This window comes from Eurytemora carolleeae, unplaced genomic scaffold, assembly GCF_000591075.1.
Source record: "Eurytemora carolleeae unplaced genomic scaffold, Eaff_2.0 scaffold40, whole genome shotgun sequence".
In the NCBI taxonomy this organism is placed as follows: Eukaryota; Metazoa; Arthropoda; class Copepoda; order Calanoida; family Temoridae; genus Eurytemora; species Eurytemora carolleeae.
Genome location: NW_019396035.1, coordinates 203,837 through 224,686, shown reverse-complemented (window position 1 = coordinate 224,686; position 20,850 = coordinate 203,837). Strand labels below are relative to the sequence as shown.

The window sequence follows — 20,850 nt, the reverse complement described above, 5'->3', positions numbered from 1 at the left end:
AAGCCCTAAATTAAGAATTGTTAGGTATTTACACTTTTTAGGAAAAGGGGAGCTGGAAAGGTATTTAAGAAATTTGAATAATAGAATGCTAGAGTCTGGACAGGCGTGTTACAGCTAAGACTTTGCTTGAACTTTGACTGGGCCAACTTGAATATATTGCCGGGCCTTTGCCGTTGATTTAACCTCAACACCCAATTCTATTTTTTGCAGCCCCGGAAATGAATATTTCAAAGCTGAACAAATCCTAATTTGGTTTCATACAGCTGATATTAATTGAGAGATCGTCATATTATCAATCTTAAACTTGACAACTTTGACTTTAATTCTTGCAAGTCCCACGCACATATTATTTAATTGATAAAAACGAAAAAATTCTTAATTTTCTAACGGAACTGACGAAATAGATAGAGGGTTACCCATAAAGGATTATACACTTACGGTGACCTGACACTTAAGATCAAATTCAGTTTTACTCATTACATATTTTCTCATTAATTCTAAAATATGAATACGTTCGGAAATTTTGGCATTTGGGGATAGCCTCGTATATATGTAGCTTATAGTGTACATTGAAAAATATATTTTTTAAATAGGTAGAAACTTATCCTAGATTGGTGAAAGAGCAAAAAATCAATTACACGTTTTCTATTATTTTAAGAACACTGAGAACCGGATATCCGGTAGAGTTTATTTTTCTTCTATTTTCCGACATCATAAAATTGAATGATAATGCAGAGAAACGTCTTAAACCACAAGATGTAGCTATACAGGCTAAACATAGCTACAGTTCTAGACACTATTTCAGACATTTACTCGCTATATAGTAATAGGTAATAGCTAGAAAGTTCTAGATGCACTAGTTAGAAAGTTCTAGACAAAAATACAAGACACAATTTTAGAAAATTTTTAGCTATATAGTTCTTGATTACGGCTAGAATGTTCTGGAAACACTGGTTAGACATTCATAGATACACTAGCTAGACAGTTCGAGAAATACTTACAACAAAGTTCTATATATACTATTTAGACAGTTCTAGATAGAATAGCTAGGCAGTTCTAGATTTATTAGCTAGACAGTTATAGATTTACTAGCTAGATATTTCTACAACCTAGACAGTTCTAGATATTATAGTTAGAAAGTTTTAGACATACTACTAGGTAGACAGTTCTAGATTTATTTGCTAGACAGTTCTAGATATACTATCTAGAAAGTTATAGATATAATGGCTGGATAGTTCTACATATAATAGCTAGACAGTTCTAGATATACTAGCAAGATAGTTATAGATATACTACCTAGACAGTTCTAAATATATTAGCTAGAAAATTCTAGACATACTAGCTAGACAGTTCTAGATATACTAGCTAGATAGTTCAAGATATACTAGCTAGATAGTTCAAGATATACTAGCTAGACAGTTCTAGATATACAAGCTAGAAAGGTCCAGATATACTAGCAAGACAGTTCTAGATATACTAGCTCGACAGTTCTAGATATACTAGTTAGACAGTTCTAGATATACAAGATATACAGTTCTAGTTATATAAGCTAGACAGTTCTAGATATACAAGCTAGACTGTTCTAGATACACTAGCTAGACTGTTCTAGATATACTAGCTAGACTGTTCTAGATTTACTAGCAAGACAGTTCAAGATATACTAGCTAGACAGTTCTAGATATACTAGTTAGACAGTTCTAGATATTCAAGCTAGACAGTTCTAGATATACAAGCTAGACTGTTCTAGATATACTAGCTAGACTGTTCTAGATTTACTAGCAAGACAGTTCGAGATATACTAGCTAGACAGTTCTAGATATACTAGTTAGACAGTTCTAGATATACAAGCTAGACAGTTCTAGATATACAAGCTAGACTGTTCTAGATACACTAGCTAGACTGTTCTAGATATACTAGCTAGACTGTTCTAGATTTACTAGCAAGACAGTTCGAGATATACTAGCTAGACAGTTCTAGATATACAAGCTAGAAAGGTCTAGATAAACAAGCTAGACAGTTCTAGATAAACAAGCTAGACTGTTCTAGATATACTAGCTAGAAAGGTCTAGATATCAGGTGGGGACAATAACCAAAACAACAAAAACCAATCTCCCCCTAGTTGCTATAATACATATAATGTCAAAAATATATTTAATAGGCTGTGCACACTGCTGAGTTCCTGTGTCTTACGTCCATTGGACTATTTAAATCATAAATTGAGTCTAAAAGTCGTCTTCCTATTCCACAGTATTTGTGACAATAAAATAACTCTTATCCTATCTAAACAATAATATATTATACATATATATATGTAAGAATTAAATATCGTTAATAATTATAAACACTACGTTGAACCCTTGCTCACTGTACTTTTTTCTTGCCATGCGGTCTGGTTAACTACCGATAATGAAGCATGGATAACATATAAGAAATGAGTTATTTCTGTATCTTGTATTCGGGTGGTGTGGGACGTATAATCATAAAACAATCTAGGTTCGCTCCGCACCTGCCACCCAGACAACTGGGTCAGATCTTACATTATCCAAAGCAAAGGGTTTAACGTACAACGCAGGTTTAGATGAAAAAAGCCCCTTTGTTTAACACATCACCTGTAGATCATTATGAAAAAGGGGTTGTAAATGCTAGGATAAGAAAACGAGAATAAGTGCAACATTTCATAGATTTATGCAGTTACAGTAAACCTGAGAACTAAGCATAATCTCTTCAATTGTTCAATTTAAAATTAAATTTTTAACTGAAAAGATTTCTTCAATTCATTAAAAGTTTTTGTGTTTAATCCTGCACGTAGAGTTAGTTTAGAAGGATTAGATCCTAGCATTATTGTGTGTTTAAAATGGAAATGTAAGTAGTCAGCACTCCTGAAAGTTTTCTAATTGCAAGAAGGAAAATGCTACTTTAAATAATTAAAACTATTTAAAATCCCCCATAGTTCTCAATATCCCCTCCCATAGTCACATAATCCCCTGTCTCTTAAGCTCTAGATCCTTCAATCTTAAATACCAGAACAACTAAATCAATATATGTAGATTGTAGAACTATAGAAGTGTCATGGTTCAAGGGCCCTTCTCTTTCTTGGCTTTGCTTCGTTGATGTATTTTAGACTGTTTACTCCTACGTTACTAAACAAAGATTTTTATCCCTTATCGTAGAACTGTAGAACTGCAGAACTATAGAACAGTAGAACCGTATACGTTTAAAGCTCTAGAACTGTAGAACTGATGAATTACATATGACACAATGAAGCAGTGAAAATGTAGAACTAAAGAAATGTAGAACTAAAGAAATGTAGAACTGAATAACTGTAGTACTGAAGAGCTGTATAACTGCAGAACTGAAGAACTGTAGAACAGTGGAACTGCAGAACAACAGAACAAATAAAAAGTAGAACTCGAACTACAGAACTGTAGAACTGTAGTGCTGTAGAAATACATAACTGTAGTGCTGTAGAAATACAGAACTGTAGTGCTGTGGAAATACAGATATGTAGAACTATAGAACCATGGAACATGTATAGGTAGAAAGTTAAAGAACACCCAGCAAGAGTCCAAATCATTCCAGAATAGAATAATTCATGTGAGAGGATTTGAAATGACCTAATCCCTATGTTTCAATGGCTTCTTTCCAGTCTAATAAATGTTTTGAGGGTAGGTTTTGGGTACACTTCATGTCGGTCGATTTGAGAATAGAAATTGAATCGACATGGGGTATTCAAAATCTTTCAGTAACAATTGAATGACATTTTTTTAATGTTTCCCTGTCTACAAATTGCTTTGAAAATCGTCCAATTTATTTGAATGGCTACCTAAAATTACAATGGTGCTCTCCGGAATATTTTCTTTAAGATCCCATGTTTCTTTAAAAACGATAATGGCTTTAATCATATGATTTAAGCCAAAAAGTTTGAATATACTTCTAAAACACTTAGAAGCCAAATAAGATGTATTTGCATATTGTTATCTAAGTACGATCCAATTCGATTTCTCCTATGTTAAAAAGTCTGATAGTAAAACTAATTTAGTCCTAATTTGAACAGTTTTTGCTGCGTATATTCTTGAAATAAATTTAAAGTTTGAAAATATAAAATTCTAAATGGATATTTTAGTCAAAAAACCCTTGGGTGTTCTGTTATTGCAGAGTATCCCATTCCAACCCTGGGGGGTGGGGGCCATAGCTCAGGGGGTTCCAGGACAGGGCCACCCCTGGGGTGTCTTCTTTCACAAATTGTTATTTCTCCTATAGAAGAATGAATAAGATAATTTCTTTAAACTGCCGTTTCTTTATGTAACATACACGTATATACACTATATGTAAATAACTGATGATTAATGAATACAAAGTACATATATAATTCATGATACGATGATATGTATATCACAAAGTTGCCGACTCTTTCTAAAGATATACAGCGAATTTAGAATATAGGCAAACCTTAAAATTTATTTTCTAATATTTAAAATTGTAAATTCAGAATGTGTTTGACTTTATTACATATACACTTCTATACTCTCATAAACATATCAGTCTATCTTCTTTACTCCTCTAAACCTATCAGTGTATCTTCAATTCTCCTCTAAACCTATCAGTGTACCTTCTATAATTTTATAAACCTTCCAGTTTATCTTCTATACTCTTCTAAACCTTCAGTGTATCTTCTATACTCCTCTAAACTCTTCACTGTATCTTCTATACTCCTCTAAACTCTTCAGTGTATCTTCTATACTCCTCTAACCCTTCAGTGTATCTTCTATACTCCTCTAACCCTTCAGTGTATCTTATATACTCATCTAACCCTTCAGTGTATCTTCTATACTCCTCTAACCCTTCAGTGTATCTTCTATACTCCTCTAACCCTTCAGTGTATCTTCTATACTCCTCTAACCCTTCAGTGTATCTTCTATACTCCTCTAACCCTTCAGTGTATCTTCTATACTCCTCTAACCCTTCAGTGTATCTTCTATACTCCTCTAACCCTTCAGTGTATCTTCTATACTCCTCTAACCCTTCAGTGTATCTTCTATACTCCTCTAACCCTTCAGTGTATCTTCTATACTCCTCTAACCCTTCAGTGTATCTTCTATACTCCTCTAACCCTTCAGTGTATCTTCTATACTCCTCTAACCCTTCAGTGTATCTTCTATACTCCTCTAACCCTTCAGTGTATCTTCTATACTCCTCTAACCCTTCAGTGTATCTTATATACTCATCTAACCCTTCAGTGTATCTTCTATACTCCTCTAACCCTTCAGTGTATCTTCTATAGTCTTCTAAACCTTCCAGTTTATCTTCTATACTCCTCTAAACCTTTCGGTGTATCTTCTATACTCCTCTAACCCTTCAGTGTATCTTCTATACTCCTCTAAACTCTTCATTGTATCTTCTATACTCATCTAAACCCTTCAGTGTATCTTTTATACTCCTCTAACCCTTCCAGTGTATCTTTTATACTCATTTAAACCTTCCAGTGTATCTTCTATACTCCTCTAAACCTTCCCGTATATCTTCTATTCTCTTATAAACCTTCCATTGTATCTTCTGTACTCCTCTAAACCTTCCAGTGTATCTTCTATACTCATTTAAACCTTCCAGTGTATCTTCTATACTCCTCTAAACCTTCCCGTATATCTTCTATTCTCTTACAAACCTTCCATTGTATCTTCTATACTCCTCTAAACCTTCCAGTGTATCTTCTATACTCCTCTAAACCTTTCAGTGTATCTTCTATACTCATCTAAATCTTCCAATGTATCTTCTTTAGTGAACCAGCCAAATTAAACCTTTCCGTGTATCTTCTATAATTAAGAATCAAGGTGCTATGTTACATTTTGTCTAGATGTATTCTTATCAAGGTTTAAACACAAACTTCCGCAATTAGACTGATATCACCCCCCCCCTTTCAACCTATATAGTAGACCTACACCCAACCTCCCCCTTCCAGTATCAGAGCATGAAATTGAGAGTCTTTCACAATTTTTCAACTCTTCAGCATAACATTTATAATTAACCCTCTGCTTTATACTTTATGGAATAATGACAACACCGCTAATGATCTTTTAATAAAACAAAGAGCTGGGACAAAGAACCGGGAAACTAAATCATTATTGTAACTCTGTGGAAAGGTGTGTTCTATCTTTTTCATTTAACAAAATGATGCCATGGAGAAAACTGGACGAGAAGATTAGGAAAACTTGTAAGTTGAAATCTCCGTCGAATCCTAAGGCCGTGTGGAGACGGAGTGGAAAATTTGTTAGTACACGACTGCACAAAATCTTAATAAATAAAACATTGGAATTGTATTTAGATACTGATTACGAATTTTCCCTTTTATGGATTAAATTTTGAAATCAAAACTGCTGTGAAAAAAGTTCCATTTTGTCAGATTTGGTAAGATTTGTAATCACATCTTTCGTGTTTTTTTGTGACCACTTTTTATTTATCAATAGACGTTTGGAAAAGTTGGTAATGTAAGAGAATAAACATTTTAAATAAGAATTTCTGAAGAAAAAATATTTTCACAGAAATTCAAAAATTAGTTTTGATTTTTAATCACTCTATTTCAATATTTTTCCACCTAAAACATAAACCCTGCAAACATTTTTATAGATTTTTGTTTCAAACCCCGTTTTTTTGCTATTCCCATACGTATATATCCTGGCTAGAGTCTACTATCTACTTCTTGAGTATCTACCACTGTATATATCCTGGTTTGAGTCTACTATCTACTTCTTGAGTATCTACCACTGTATATATCCTGGTTTAAGTCTACTATCTACTTCTTGAGTATCTACCACTGTATATATCCTGGTTTGAGTCTACTATCTACTTGTTGAGTATCTACCACTGTATATATCCTGGTTTGAGTCTACTATCTACTTCTTGAGTATCTAAAACTGAATATATTGTAGTTTGAGTCTACAATCTACTTGTTGAATATCTACCACTGTATATATCCTGGTTTGAGTCTACTATCTACTTCTTGAGTATCTAAAACTGAATATATTGTAGTTTGAGTCTACAATCTACTTGTTGAATATCTACCACTGTATATATAGTTTGAGTCTACTATCTACTTGTTGAATATCTACCATTTTATATATAGTTTGAGTCTACTATCTACCTGTTGAGTGTCTACACTTTGTATAAATGTGGAGCAGCTGGACACAGGTATACAGGTGTACTTTGCATTCTCTTATCTTGAGATTGAGGCCACTTTTTTACACAAGCAGGTGCTCAGCGAGAACCTCATATTTAGAAGTGGCCCAAATCATACTTAATTGCACTGAAACCAGCACACGCTACCAATATATAATTCTTCTCGAACAGGCAACCGAGGTGTTTATAGCACTCTCCACTAAACCCTACTTTTTCTTCGGTCAGTGTACTGCAAATCACTGAAGTACACACCGAAAGCGTATAGTTGAGGGTGATTGGTGACATGGTTATATGGATACCATAGGATACAAAGGTATATGGATACCATAGGATACAAAGGTATATGGATACCATAGGATACAAAGATATATGGATACCATAGGATACAAAGTTATATGGATACCATAGGATACAAAGGTATATGGATAACATAGGATACAAAGGTATATGGATACCATAGGATACAAAGGTATATTGGTTTCCAACACAAGCGGATTTTATTTGCGCGCAATTGCGACCCTGTAATTTCCTCGTAATTCTGCGCAATTCCACACTATTCCGCACAATACAAGAACAGTTGCGCGTAATTCTGATTGGAAACCCTATATATGGGTAACATAGGTGGATGGGTTCTATAGTAAATCGAATACCCAGGTATAATAGATACATGGCTACCATACATTTAGGTAGATATATTACACGAACTGTAGGTTACCCACAATAGATGCAACTTTAGAGACAACTGTAAGGAATTTATTAAGTTAACTGTAAACTTGTTTCTTTCTTAACTAAATTATTAAATATTATTTGGAAAAAGAAATTAAAGGCAGAACACAATAGATATATATGACTTCTATAGTTGTAGGTAGATACATGGATATGTACCATACCATTGATAAGGTAGATAAATGAATATATGCCATAACCATTGATATAGATTCCATTACCGTTGGTATAGGTAGTAAGAAATCAAGCCAAAAAACGATAAAACGTTTTCTAGGTAGGTAAATGGGCGTTATATGTATAGGTAGAAAGATATCTAATTAAAACCTGCATAAAACCTTTTCTATAGGTAGAGTTATTGGTGTTACAGGTATAGACATAGATAAAGATATTAAATCAAGACGATATTAAACCTTTATTTTGAATAGATATAGATATGTGGAAAGAAATTTTACCGCCTTTTGACCAATATTACCGACCTATGATTCCCCAAACATAGGTAGGTTAAGTTACTTAACGTCCTTTGGGACAGTTATGTAAAGTAACCAACCGCTCTGAGAAGTTTTCGGGAAAAAAAATTTCATCTCAAAAGGCGATAAAATTGTGTACAACTACTTTTTCGGGAAATTAAAAATTTTACTTAACCAAGGGTTCCCTCGAACAATTTTGTCTGAAAGACATCTCTCTCTGCGCTCTGGATGTTTTGTAGGCAAAATTGGTCTTGGGAACTCTTGGTAAAGTAAAATTCCCTTAACTTCTCTGTAAAGTAGTTGTAAATAATTATAATTACCCCATTAAAATAAAAATTATTCTAATGGAAGTCTTCCTGGTCGATATAAATGTCTTCGGAAGGATATTTTTTTAAAATAATATCGTTCCCCGCAGAATACGAAGTGATCTTTTTCTGATAAAAAAAACACAAAAAAATGGTTGTACTTGTTTTTAAGAATTTAGACTATCTGTAAAGTATGAGATTTGTTAAACAAAATATTTTCAAAAATATTTTCCAAAATTGGAGCCTACCATGAGCTTAACTGGGGTTAGTGCTGCAGAACTCCATTTTTCAAAATTGGAGCCTACCATGAGCTTAACTGGGGTTAGTGCTGCAGAACTCCATTTTTCAAAATTGGAGCCTACCATGAGCTTAGCTGGGGTTAGTGCTGCAGAACTCCATTTTCCAAAATTGGAGCCTACCATGAGCTTAACTGGGGTTAGTGCTGCAGAACTCCATTTTTCAAAATTAATCATTTAATTTTCTCCGAAGTGAACAACTTTGGTGGGTTTCATAGGTTTTGATCAGGACCTTCCCCGACCCAGATCCCATCTTAAATGTTCTACCCAAAATTTGTCCAGATATAAAAATGTCCCGTTCTAATACTAAAGGAATTGAGTCTCTGCTACACGCTCAAATTTTGTAATCCCCATATCTTTGCAACCTATATGGATACGACTTTTATTGGGAAAAATAGTTAAATCGTAATGAAAGACCAAGCGCGGGTAAACGGCGGGAGTAACTTACGATTAACTTGGGCAACGCTGTGCTGGGTTCCCAAGCTAGTACTGTTTATATGGATACCATAGGCTAGTGTAGAAGGAAATAAACAGAAAAAATCCAAATGAAGATTTGTCTCGTGATGGAATAAGATAAGATAAGAAACCCCCTGAGGACAGAGACTTCTTGAATGAAGGCAGCAGACCTTATAGTGTCTCAGCAAGGACAACCCTGATTTCTAGATTTTGTTTAGTCAAACTCAAATACTTTAAATATTTGCAATTGAGTGACTTGCAAATTTTGTTTGTTTTCCCGTGAAAAAGGTCTGTTGTACTGACTCACTGTATTGTAACTGAAACCTGTATTTTTTTAAATGTATTTAGATAGGAAAGGAAGCATTCAATATCAAAGTTTACCATGTTTTCTGTTGATGTAAAAATTAGAAAAGAAATTTGGATATAGTACCTACTACCTAGTGATAGATTAAAAAGAGACAACGCTATCTATCTTGGAAATTTAATTGCTGAAATAGGGTGAAATACTTTTTTAATGACTTGCCCTTAATACATTTCTTGCGACTTAAAATTTTTTAAAAGTTCTTATTGAAATAAGTTGAAAAAAACATATAATTTTGAAGGTCTGTTACTTTAAGGTTGAGTGAAGTTGAACATGATTCTACACAAACTATATCCTGTGTGGTCAAATTAATTCACAGTTCTCTGGGAACAATTTGTCTTGAAAATCAGTTCTTTCAGCTAGACAACCCTTGCACTAGAATACCTTGATACTTAATCTTTAATCCTTTAATTCTTCAATCCTTTAATACTTTAATCCTGCAATACTTCCATTAATCCGCTAATACTTTAATTCAACAAATAATTCTTCAACCATTCAATCCTTTAATATTTCAATCGTTAAATCCTTCGATAATTTTATTTCCTGGATAGTTAATCCTCATGGATCCTATGATTATATTTATGGAATAGTTAATCCTTATGGATCCTATGATTATATTTATGGAATAGTTAATCCTCATGGATCCTATGATTATATTTCCTGGATAGTTAATCCTCATGGATCCTATGATTATATTTATGGAATAGTTAATCCTTATGGGTCCTATGATTATATTTATGGAATAGTTAATCCTCATTGATTCTACAATTTTATCTCCTGGATAGTTAATCCTCGTTGATACTACAATTTTATTTTTTGGATAGTTAATCCTCGTTGATACTACAATTTTATTTCCTGGAAGTTAATCCTCGTTGATACTACAATTTCATTTTCTGAATAGTTAATCCTCGTTGATTCTACAATTTTATTTTCTGGATAGTTAATCCTCGTTGATACTACAATTTTATTTCCTGGATAGTTAATCCTCGTTGATACTACAATTTTATTTTAATCCTCGTTGATACTACAATTTTATTTTCTGGATAGTTAATCCTTGTTGATACTACAATTTTAATTCCTGGATAGTTAATCCTCGTTGATACTACAATTTTGTTTTCTGGATAGTTAATCCTCGTTGATACTACAATTTTATTTTCTGGATAGTTAATCCTCGTTGATACTACAATTTTATTTCTTGGATAGTTAATCCTCGTTGATTCTACAATTTTTTTTTCTGGATGGTTCATCCTCGTTGATCCTACAGTTTTATTTTCTGGATAGTTTATCCTCGTTGATTCTACAATTTTATGTCCTGGATAGTTAATCCTCGTTGATACTACAATTTTATTTTAATCCTCGTTGATACTACAATTTTATTTTCTGGATAGTAAATCCTCGTTGATTTTACCATTTTATTTTCTGGATAGTTAATCCTCGTTGATACTACAATTTTATTTTCTGGATAGTTGATCCTCGTTGATCCTACAATTTTATTTTCTGGATAGTTTATCCTCGTTGATTCTACAATTTTATTTCCTGGATAGTTAATCCTCGTTGATACTACAATTTCATTTCCTGGATAGTTAATCCTCGTTGATACTACAATTTTATTTTCTGGATAGTAAATCCTCGTTGATTCTACCATTTTATTTCCTGGATAGTTAATCCTCATGGATCCTATGATTATGTTTCCTGGATAGTTAATCCTCGTTGATTCTACAATTTTTGTTTCGCGAGTTTTATATCGCGATCTTTTGTGGTTTAATGAATTAATATAAGAAAATGGAACGCCCCTTTTTCCTTGATTTGCTGTTTATTCTGGTCCGGTTTTGTTTACAAACATTGACCGTACTGCATGATATATAAACTTATCCTTAAACCAGTCAGTGTTGACTGTTTAACTGAAGGATCTAGTTCTACCCCAGAGCGTCATTGGTATGTAATTGATACTAGTTTCTTAAAACTTTTATATGTAAATAGTTAAACATTATTTGTATTTTTCTAATTATTATGTATTTCTAGTGTATAAACACCTGAAGATGAATTAACTTTTCCTTCAACAGTTCTGTACCTTTCGTTCTGAGAGAAACCATTTCAATCCTTCATGTTAACTTATAAGTCGCCAACCAGCGCGAAACAATTTTATTTTCTGGATAGTTAATCCTCGTTGATACTACAATTTTATTTTCTGGATAGTTAATCCTCGTTGATTTTACAATTTTATTTTCTGGATAGTTAATCCTCGTTGATACTACAATTTTATTTTCTGGATAGTTAATCCTCGTTGATTTTACAATTTTATTTTCTGGATAGTTAATCCTCGTTGATACTACAATTTTATTTCCTGGATAGTTAATCCTCGTTGATACTACAATTGTTTTTCCTGGGACCGAATTCTTTAACACATTAAAGTTAAAAAACAAACCAAGTTTGTATAAGCGGGGGGGGGGGTTAAAAGGAATCACTCTCAGTAATGGTTATCATAAAGTTTCTTGATGAATTATTAGCCCTACTAGTTACTTTAAAATCAATTCTTTTAATCCTCCTCAGTTTAAATTAAATTGATAGAACTTAATAAATCTTCAAAATCCCAGCTTTCTGCATTAGAATCAAATTATTTCACAAGCCTAGAAAGCCAAGTATAAATTATACCCCCCGGAGCTGAACTAGGACGGACAAACCAACCATCCTTTATGGTCGGTTAAAACGAAACCCCTGGGAAAATAAGTCATTACTCTAGATTTCTATTATAATTCAAATAATAAGCAAAAAGATTTTATTGTTCACAAAATCAATGCAGATCAATTGTCCTTTGTCAATTAAACTCTCAGGGAAGGGGAAAATTGAATAAAATTTTTATTTATTTGATTTTTCAAATGTATATTTTATTGATATAGAATAAATCTAGGTGCGTATTGACGTAAGCTAGGATTGGTTGACAAAGAAACTTGAAGTCATCGTCCCTCTCCAGGTAACCTGTAGGACTGAATACAATATAGTATGAGAGATGAGATTAAAATGAGTATAAGATTAGAATCTTTGGATCTTTAGGCAGGTGGTACACGGGGCTTCATATATAATTAGAATACAGAGCGAAGAGATAAATCTTTGGATAATAATCCTGGACTTGGCTCATTTCTCTTCCCTCATCTTCTAGCTCTTTAAATAAACCTTGATATGCATGAAGTTTAGATAATTTTGTTATTCTTGTTAGGTAAGAGAATAGAAAGAAACCGCGGAGAAAGAAAGATTAGGAAATTAAATTAATTGAAACGTAAAAATCCACGAAGAAAATGAACAAGAGGGGAACAAATGCAACTGAGTAAAGGGAACCGTTGAGAGTAGAGAGAACCACAGAGAGTAAAGGGAACCAGAAAAAGTAGAGGGAACAAGATAGAGTAGAGGGAACCAGAGATAATAGTAGAGAGAACAAGAGTGAGTATAGAGAACCAGAAACAGTAGAGGGAACCACAGAAAGCAGAGAAAACCAGAGAGATTAGGGAAAACCAAAGAGAGTAAAGGGAACCAAAGAAAGTAGGGAGAACCAGAGAAAGAAGAGAGAATCTGAGTTAGTTCAGTTAACGAAAGTCAATAGAGAGAACAAGATAGAGGAGCGGGAACCAGCTAGAGTAGAGGGAACCAGAAAGAGTAGAGGGAAACACAGAGAGTAGAGAGCGATATAGAGAGAAGAGAAAACCAGACAGAGTAGAGGGAACCAGTGAGAGTAGAGGGAACTAGATAGAGTAGAGGGAAACACAGAGAGTAGAGAGAGATGTAGAGAGAAGAGGAAACCAGACGAGTAGAGGAAAACACAGAGAACAGAGAAAACAAGAGAGATTAGGGAAAACCAAAGAGAGTAAAGGGAACCAAAGAAAGTGGGGAGAACCAGAGAAAGAAGAGAGAATCTGAGTTAGTACAGGGAACGAAAGATAATAGAGGGAACAAGCGAAAGTAAAGTAAACCAAAGAGAGTAGAGAGAACCAAAGATAGCAGATGGAACCAGAGAGAGTAGAGGGAAACACAGAGTAGAGAGAGCAAATAGAGAGTAGAGGAAACCAGAGAGAGTAAAGGGAACGAAAGAAAGTAGAGAACCAGAGAGATAGAGGGAAGCAGTGAGAGTACAGGGAACCAGAGAAAGAAGAAGAAACCTGAGAGAGAAGAGGGAACCAGAGAGAGAAGATAGAGAACTAAAGTAGTAGATGGAACTAGATAAAGTAGAGAGAACCAGAGATAGTCACAGTGAAAATAATGCTCCGATGTTAATGAACCTCGGCATAAAGAAACCGAAATATTCGTTGAAGAGTTGAGAGGAGTTGATAAGATCGTGCTCCGTCCTGACACTACATTATCATTAAATATATATACTTCTTCTCTCAAGCTGTCCAGTTTCACCAGTTTTTAGGTTAGCCATATTCCTTAAACTTTAATCTTATCATAAAAAGAAGAAAATTTGTTCTATTTTTTATGTCATAAACAGGCATCAAAATTTTCATTCTTTCTCCTTGAACGAAAAAAAACATTTTCATTAATATACAGAGTTGAACTAACCATGGAGATATTTTGATGAATCAATTGAAGCTGGACACATTTCATGGTAAATGTACTTTCTTAGAACAAAGAGGGTTGGGTATTCTCCGGACAGTATCATCCTATGGAATGTTACAATTATTCAAAAATACATTGCTTCCATTTGAGAAGGTTTCGGATCTATCCATCTATTCATTAATATATTAATCTGTCAAGTTTTCTTCCAGGTTCTTCAATCTCTGGTGGATGTGAAGCCCGCCCATGAATTGTACTGGGATAATCTAAACTATTCAATTTCTAAAAGAGATGAACATTTAAAATCTTGCAATATTTTATCAATTCATTTATTTTAAAACTGTCAACATCCGATCTTTCAATCCATTATTCTTGCTTTGACTTAGATACTTAAATACTTCCGTTTACATTTTCATCTCAAAATAAAGGAATTGAGTCATTGTCACAAACTCAGATTTATACAAGGTTTATACAATCCGGATAAAAAGATATTGAGATTAGAAAATTTGAGTTTGTGGCAAAGACTCAATTCCTTTATCAAGCTTTAAAACCTGATTGCTTCTGCTAATGTAAATTCCTACCCAAGATTGCTTTGAATAGTGTTCCTTCTACCTCTGATATCTCCCACTAGTTTGGATAACTCCTACTTCCCCTGATCCCCTGTTTGCTTCAATTACCCCTAATTGCTCCAATTTGTTTGGATAACCCCTACTTCACTTGATAGCTCCATGGATTGCTCTTGCTAATCCTGATAGCTCCATTCTAGTTTGGATAACTCCTACTTCCCCCGATAGCTCCAAGGGTTGATCATACTAATCCTGATAGCTCCAACTAGTTTGGACAATTCCTACAATCCAAGGATTGCTCCAACTACTCCTTATTGATCCGAGGAGTTTGGATAACTTATACTTCCCCTGATAGCTCCGGGGATTGCTCCTACTACTCCTGTCTGGTCCGTACTAGTTTGTATAATTCCTGCCTCTTCTGATAGTTCCAAGGATTTCTCCTTCTAATCCTTATAGCTCCGTACTAGTTTGGATAACTCACCTGATAGTTCTAAGGATTTCTCCAACTACTCCTTATTACTCCTACTAGTTTGAATGACTAATAAATTTTCTAATAGCTCCAGGGATTGCTCCTATTACTCCTGAAAGCTCCATACTAGTTTAGGTTGCTCAAACAAGGTCTGATTACTTCTGCTTTTCCTGATAGCTCATACTATATATAAATTTCTATTTGGTTTGCTCCCAATAATATGGATGTTTATATGTACCTTATTTCTTCAAACGTGGTTTCTCATACTCATTTGGATTGCTCTATGTACCTTATTGCTCCTTCTAATGTGAATTGCGCTTACTATCTTATCGTTCCTAATAATGTCGATTGCTCTATGTACCTTATTGCTCCTTCTAATGTGAATTGCGCTTACTATCTTATCGTTCCTAATAATGTCGATTGCTATGTACCTTATTGCTCCTTCTTATGTGAATTGCTCCCACTATCTTATCGTTCCTTATACTGTCGATTGCTCCTACCTTCCTCTATCTATCTTATTGCTCCTCCTTCCCGTGTAATCTTTAGTTTGAAGTGTTTATGGGACGTGTCCTGAAAATTGACCTAAGCGGATTATTGGTCAAGTTAAGCTATGATTTAGGCTGATATTTAACTCTAACTTCTCTTAAAAACAAATAAATCAGAAGGAAACCACACACTCCCTCGCCTCACCTTTACAGACTGTGTATACTAAGTCGGGTTTCACATATTTCAATCAGTCTTTAGTATCCAACTCTTTTCCTAATCAGTCTAACTTTTATTTAAATTTTAGATTTATTTACAGAAGATTCTTTTCAGGATTTGATGATATTGAAAAACTAAACTAAACCTAATTGAAGAAACCCAGTAATTCTTCTCTCTTCCAACCCATAAATCCGTGACATAACTATAGAAATCTCATCCAAGCAGACCATTACATTCATTTCATCCAAGCCATTCATTTTCCTGACCTGAACCCTTTTCCTTCAGCATCTATTCATTAGATACATTTCGTCCCCCTTTCCTCCATCAGCCCTCAAACCTTCTACTCTTTTATTTGCCTTTGAAAAATGGAATAGGCTTAGAGCTATTATGTTAAATCTTTCTTTAAGGTTTCCCTGGGCAGGTGGAACTATGGAGAAACCACCTGGGAAACCTACTCAGATAAAAGATATCAGCACACCTTGCTGTAATTTCACATCAATCTAAACCCTTCTATAGGGTGAGCAGAGATTAATTTAATCCTTCTACAGGGTGTAAAGATTTATTCAACCCTTCTACATGGTGTAGAGATTTATTCAACCCTTCTACATGGTGCAGAGATTTATTCAACCCTTCTACAAGGTGTAGATATTTATTCAACCCTTCTACAGGGTGTATAGATTTATTCAATCCTTCTACTTGGTGTAGAGATTTATTCATTCCTTCTACATGGTGTAGAGATTTATTCAACCCTTCTACAGGATGTAGAGATTTATTCAACCCTTCTACATGGTGTAGAGATTTATTCATTCATTCTACAGGATGTACAGAGATTTATTCAATCCTTCTACAGAGTATAGAGATTTATTCATTCCGTCTTCAGGATGTACAGAGATTTATTCAATCCTTCTACAGAGTGTAGAAACTAATTCAAATCTGGAATGATGTTTTCTACAGGGTGAAGAGAGATCAATATTTATCCTTTCCATAGCGAGACTCTTAAAACTGTAGAATTAGAAGACGACTATTATCATTTTATTTTAGATAGGACAATATAGACGAATAACAACAATTGTGTAGTTAACACAGAACCAATTCACGTAATAAGTTGATTTTTAATCTACTGATAAACTTATTGCTTTTTAACAACATAAAATAGAAATACGAATAATTAATTGTCTTTCTGTTCCACAATTTTATGGGTTCCACTGTGCATGGTGTATAAGGTATATCAAACCTTCTACTTGGTCCATCAATATATGTTCAACCCTTTTTATTATGTATATGGATAAATAAAAAATTATCTACAGGGTTTGTAAAGATATATGGATTAATCAAACCTTCAACACATTACAGGTTGTAATTTAGAATTTGTCTGCATTCTACAACCTTTCTAAAAAATACAGGGTGTACAGAGAAAGGGTAGATTAGTCCTTTTTATAAATACAGGGTGTACAGGGAAAGGGTAGATTAGTCCTTTCTAAAAATACAGGGTGTACAGGGAAAGGGTAGATTAGTCCTCTCTAAAAATACAGGGTGTACAGGGAAAGGGTAGATTAGTCCTTTCTAAAAATACAGGGTGTACAGGGAAAGGGTGGATTAGACCTTTTTATTTTACACTTGCATCATCTTAAATCTTATTTAACATAAACTAAACTTTGAAAAGAATAAAAGGGGGGGGGGGTAAACATTGGAAAGGAACAGGAGATTAAAATAATGTAGGGGTGAGCTGGAAGGGGGGGGGGTATGTTTCATCTTCAATGACGAGGGAGGTAGAAGGGGTCATATGTGACCGATTTGATCAGAAATCTCTCGAGTTTCTACACATGAATCTGTCCTTCTAATGGGATTTAATGGGTTGAGAGCCATTATGAATCAGTTTACAAGACGGAATATCTGGGAAATTTTAAAGTTTATCAACTAAGGGGAAACATATGGTTAAAGCTATAAATATGATACTCTTGTATCTTCAATCTCGAGTTCTCAGGCTTCACGGGTTCGGAGCTGATATCCAATCTTTGTCATCCAATTTCTTGTTTCAGAATTTTTAATTCTCAGCAATTAAAACTAAAATAAAATTCCCTTTAAATTCTAGATTTAATATAAATTATGTTCATTTTGCTGCTTCTAACAGCCGAAAGCTATTAAGCCCCCCCCCCCCTCTCTTAGTATGAGTATAGACCTTAAACTAGGAATAACGACGAATCTCAATTTAAAAGTACATTTGCAGTAAAATTCTAACATTTCAAGAGATGAGAATTAAGATTTCTTACTTTTTCATCACAAATATCAACTGAATAACTACTAAGCAGGCTGTTATGCAAAAGATTAAGCAGGGGTCTATTTGTCTATTAAAAAAGATTGATCAGGGGCGTTATGCAAAAAATTGAACAGGGGTGTAATGAAGAAGATTGAGCAGAGGTGTAATGAAAAAGATTGAGCAGGTTGAAATGAAAAAGATTGAGCAGGGTTGAAATGAAAAAGAATTAGCAGGGGTGTAATGAAAAAGGCTGAACAGGGGTGTAATGAAAAAGGCTGAACAGGGGTGTAATGGAAAAGATTGAGCAGGGTTGTAATGGAAAACGTTGAGCAGGGGTATAATTAAAAAGACTGAGCTTGGGTGCGATAAAAAAGAAGAATCTCTATAAAAAAATTTTACAAGAAACTTCTAAGTTTAATAGTCTAGAAAGTAGAAAAGGGCTTGAGTAATGTCTCCCCAAATATTTTTAATTCTGAAATGTGTCTTTCAATTTTTAATACAATGGCTTGAGCTGAAAAATCTGTCAGTATGCATTAGTCAACCCGTCCTTACTGATCCTCCTCCTGTCCTCCCCTTACCTTCACCCTCCCTTACTCCCTTACCTTCTTCATCCTCCCTCTCTCCTGTTGCTAGATTCGTCTCCCTTCCCCTTACCCCAGTTCCCCCATACTCCTACTCAATATACTCCCGTTCCCCCATACTCCTACTCAATATACTCCCGGCCGTTCCCCCATACTCCTACTCAAAAGACTCTAGTTCCTCCATTCCCCTACGTACTCAATATACCCCATATCTTCCATTCTCCTACTCAATATACTCCCGTTCTTCCATTCTCCTACTCAATATACTCCCATTCTTCCATTCTCCTACTCAATATACTACAGTTCCTCCATTCTCCTACTCAATATGCTCAAGTTCCTCCATTCTCATAATCGAAAGACTACAGTTCCTCCATTCTCCTACTAAATATAAGCCAGTATTTTATGTATATGCCGCCATCCCTAAACTCCCGTTTGCTTCAACCCAAATTTAACTCTTTTAGACCTGAAAATTGATAATTATAGGAAACTCTCTTCGACCCATCCAAACCTATCAGTATTCATCCTTGACACAAGTTTACTCCGCCCTAACTATAATAAATCAGTCGAGATGACAGTGATCAGAATTGACGTTTACACGTTATGAAGTTTGGGAAGTTGCCGCTTTTCCTTCATGGGGAAGTTGCCACTAGGGAAATTGTCACTTAGGAAAATGTTCATTTTGGAAGTTGCCACTTGGGAAGCTGCCCTTGGGAAAATGCCTTTGGGAAAGTACCTAACACCTATATATAACATATGCTGTAAAGGATTTGGTTTAGGACTAGTAGATAAAAGTATACCAGGATTAGGTTAAAAAAGTTCACTACCATATCCTTAAACTTTGATTCACACTTTACTTTAGAAGTAGGAATAGTTCCTTTCTCTAGTTCGTGTAACACTTTTAGCTTAAGTATTTAGAATATAGTATTTACTATATCTTCTCGATCACCACTAGTTCCTGCAGTATATGTAGCTCCTCTAGTACCACTAGTTCCTGCAATGTAGTTCCTCTAGTACCTCTAATTCCTGCAGTGTAGCTCCTCTATTACCTCTAATTCCTGAAGTGTAGCTCCTCTAGTACCATTAGTTCCTGCAGTGTAGCTCCTCTAGTATCACTAGTTCCTGCAGTGTAGTTTCTCTAGTACCTCTAGTTCCTGCAGTGTAGTTTCTCTAGTACCTCTAGTTCCTCCAGTGTAGTTCCTCAAGCACCTCTAGTTCCTGCGTGTAGCTCCCTTAGTACCTCTAGTTCCTCCAGTGTAGCTTCCCTAGTACCTCTAGCTCCTCCAGTGTAGCTTCCCTAGTACCTCAAGTTCCGCCATTGTAGCTCCTCTAGTACCACTAGTTCCTGCAGTGTAGTTTCTGTAGTACCTCTAGTTTCTGCAGTGTAGCTCCCATATCACCTCTAGTTCATGCAGTGTAGCTCCCATAGTACCTCTAGTTCCTGCAGTGTAACTCCACTAGTACCTCTAGTTCCTGCAGTGTAGCTCCTCTAGTACCTCTAGCTCCTACAGTGTAGCTCCTCTAGTACCTCTAGCTCCTACAGTGTAGCTCCTCTAGTACCTCTAGTTCTTACAGTGTAGCTCCTCTAGTACCTCTAGCTCCTACAGTGTAGCTCCTCTAGTACCTTTAGCTCCAACAATGTATCTCCTCAAGTACCTCTAGTTCCTACAGTGTATCTCCTCTAGTACCTCTAGTTCCTACAGTGTATCTCCTCTAGTACCTCTAGTTCCTATAGTGTATCTCCTCTAGTACCTCTAGTTCCTACAGTGTAGCTCCTCTAATTCTTCAACTCCGTTTCTTGAAGATATTATAATAAGAATATCTTTGGTTGACCTGTACCACCAGATGGTATACGTGATATGGCAACAACACTGAACGGAAGGGGGGGGGTATGGTGAAAGAAGGGAGGAGTGGGGTTGAAGGGCGGGTATCCAAACCTGGCTAGGTAGGTAGGG

The 20,850-nt window shown here is 35.0% G+C and overlaps 1 protein-coding gene across 1 annotated transcript in view; it reads left to right on the top strand.

The window, feature by feature from the left end:
- The first annotated feature begins 11,672 nt into the window (after positions 1–11,672).
- Positions 11,673–20,850, top strand: part of LOC111698594 (homeobox protein TGIF1) — a 13,869-nt gene continuing 4,691 nt past the window's right edge. Inside the window, exons 1-2 of the mRNA XM_023468962.1 lie at positions 11,673–11,716; positions 12,690–12,752. The gene's annotated coding sequence lies outside the window, so the exon portion shown is untranslated. The remainder of the gene's footprint in view (positions 11,717–12,689; positions 12,753–20,850) is intronic.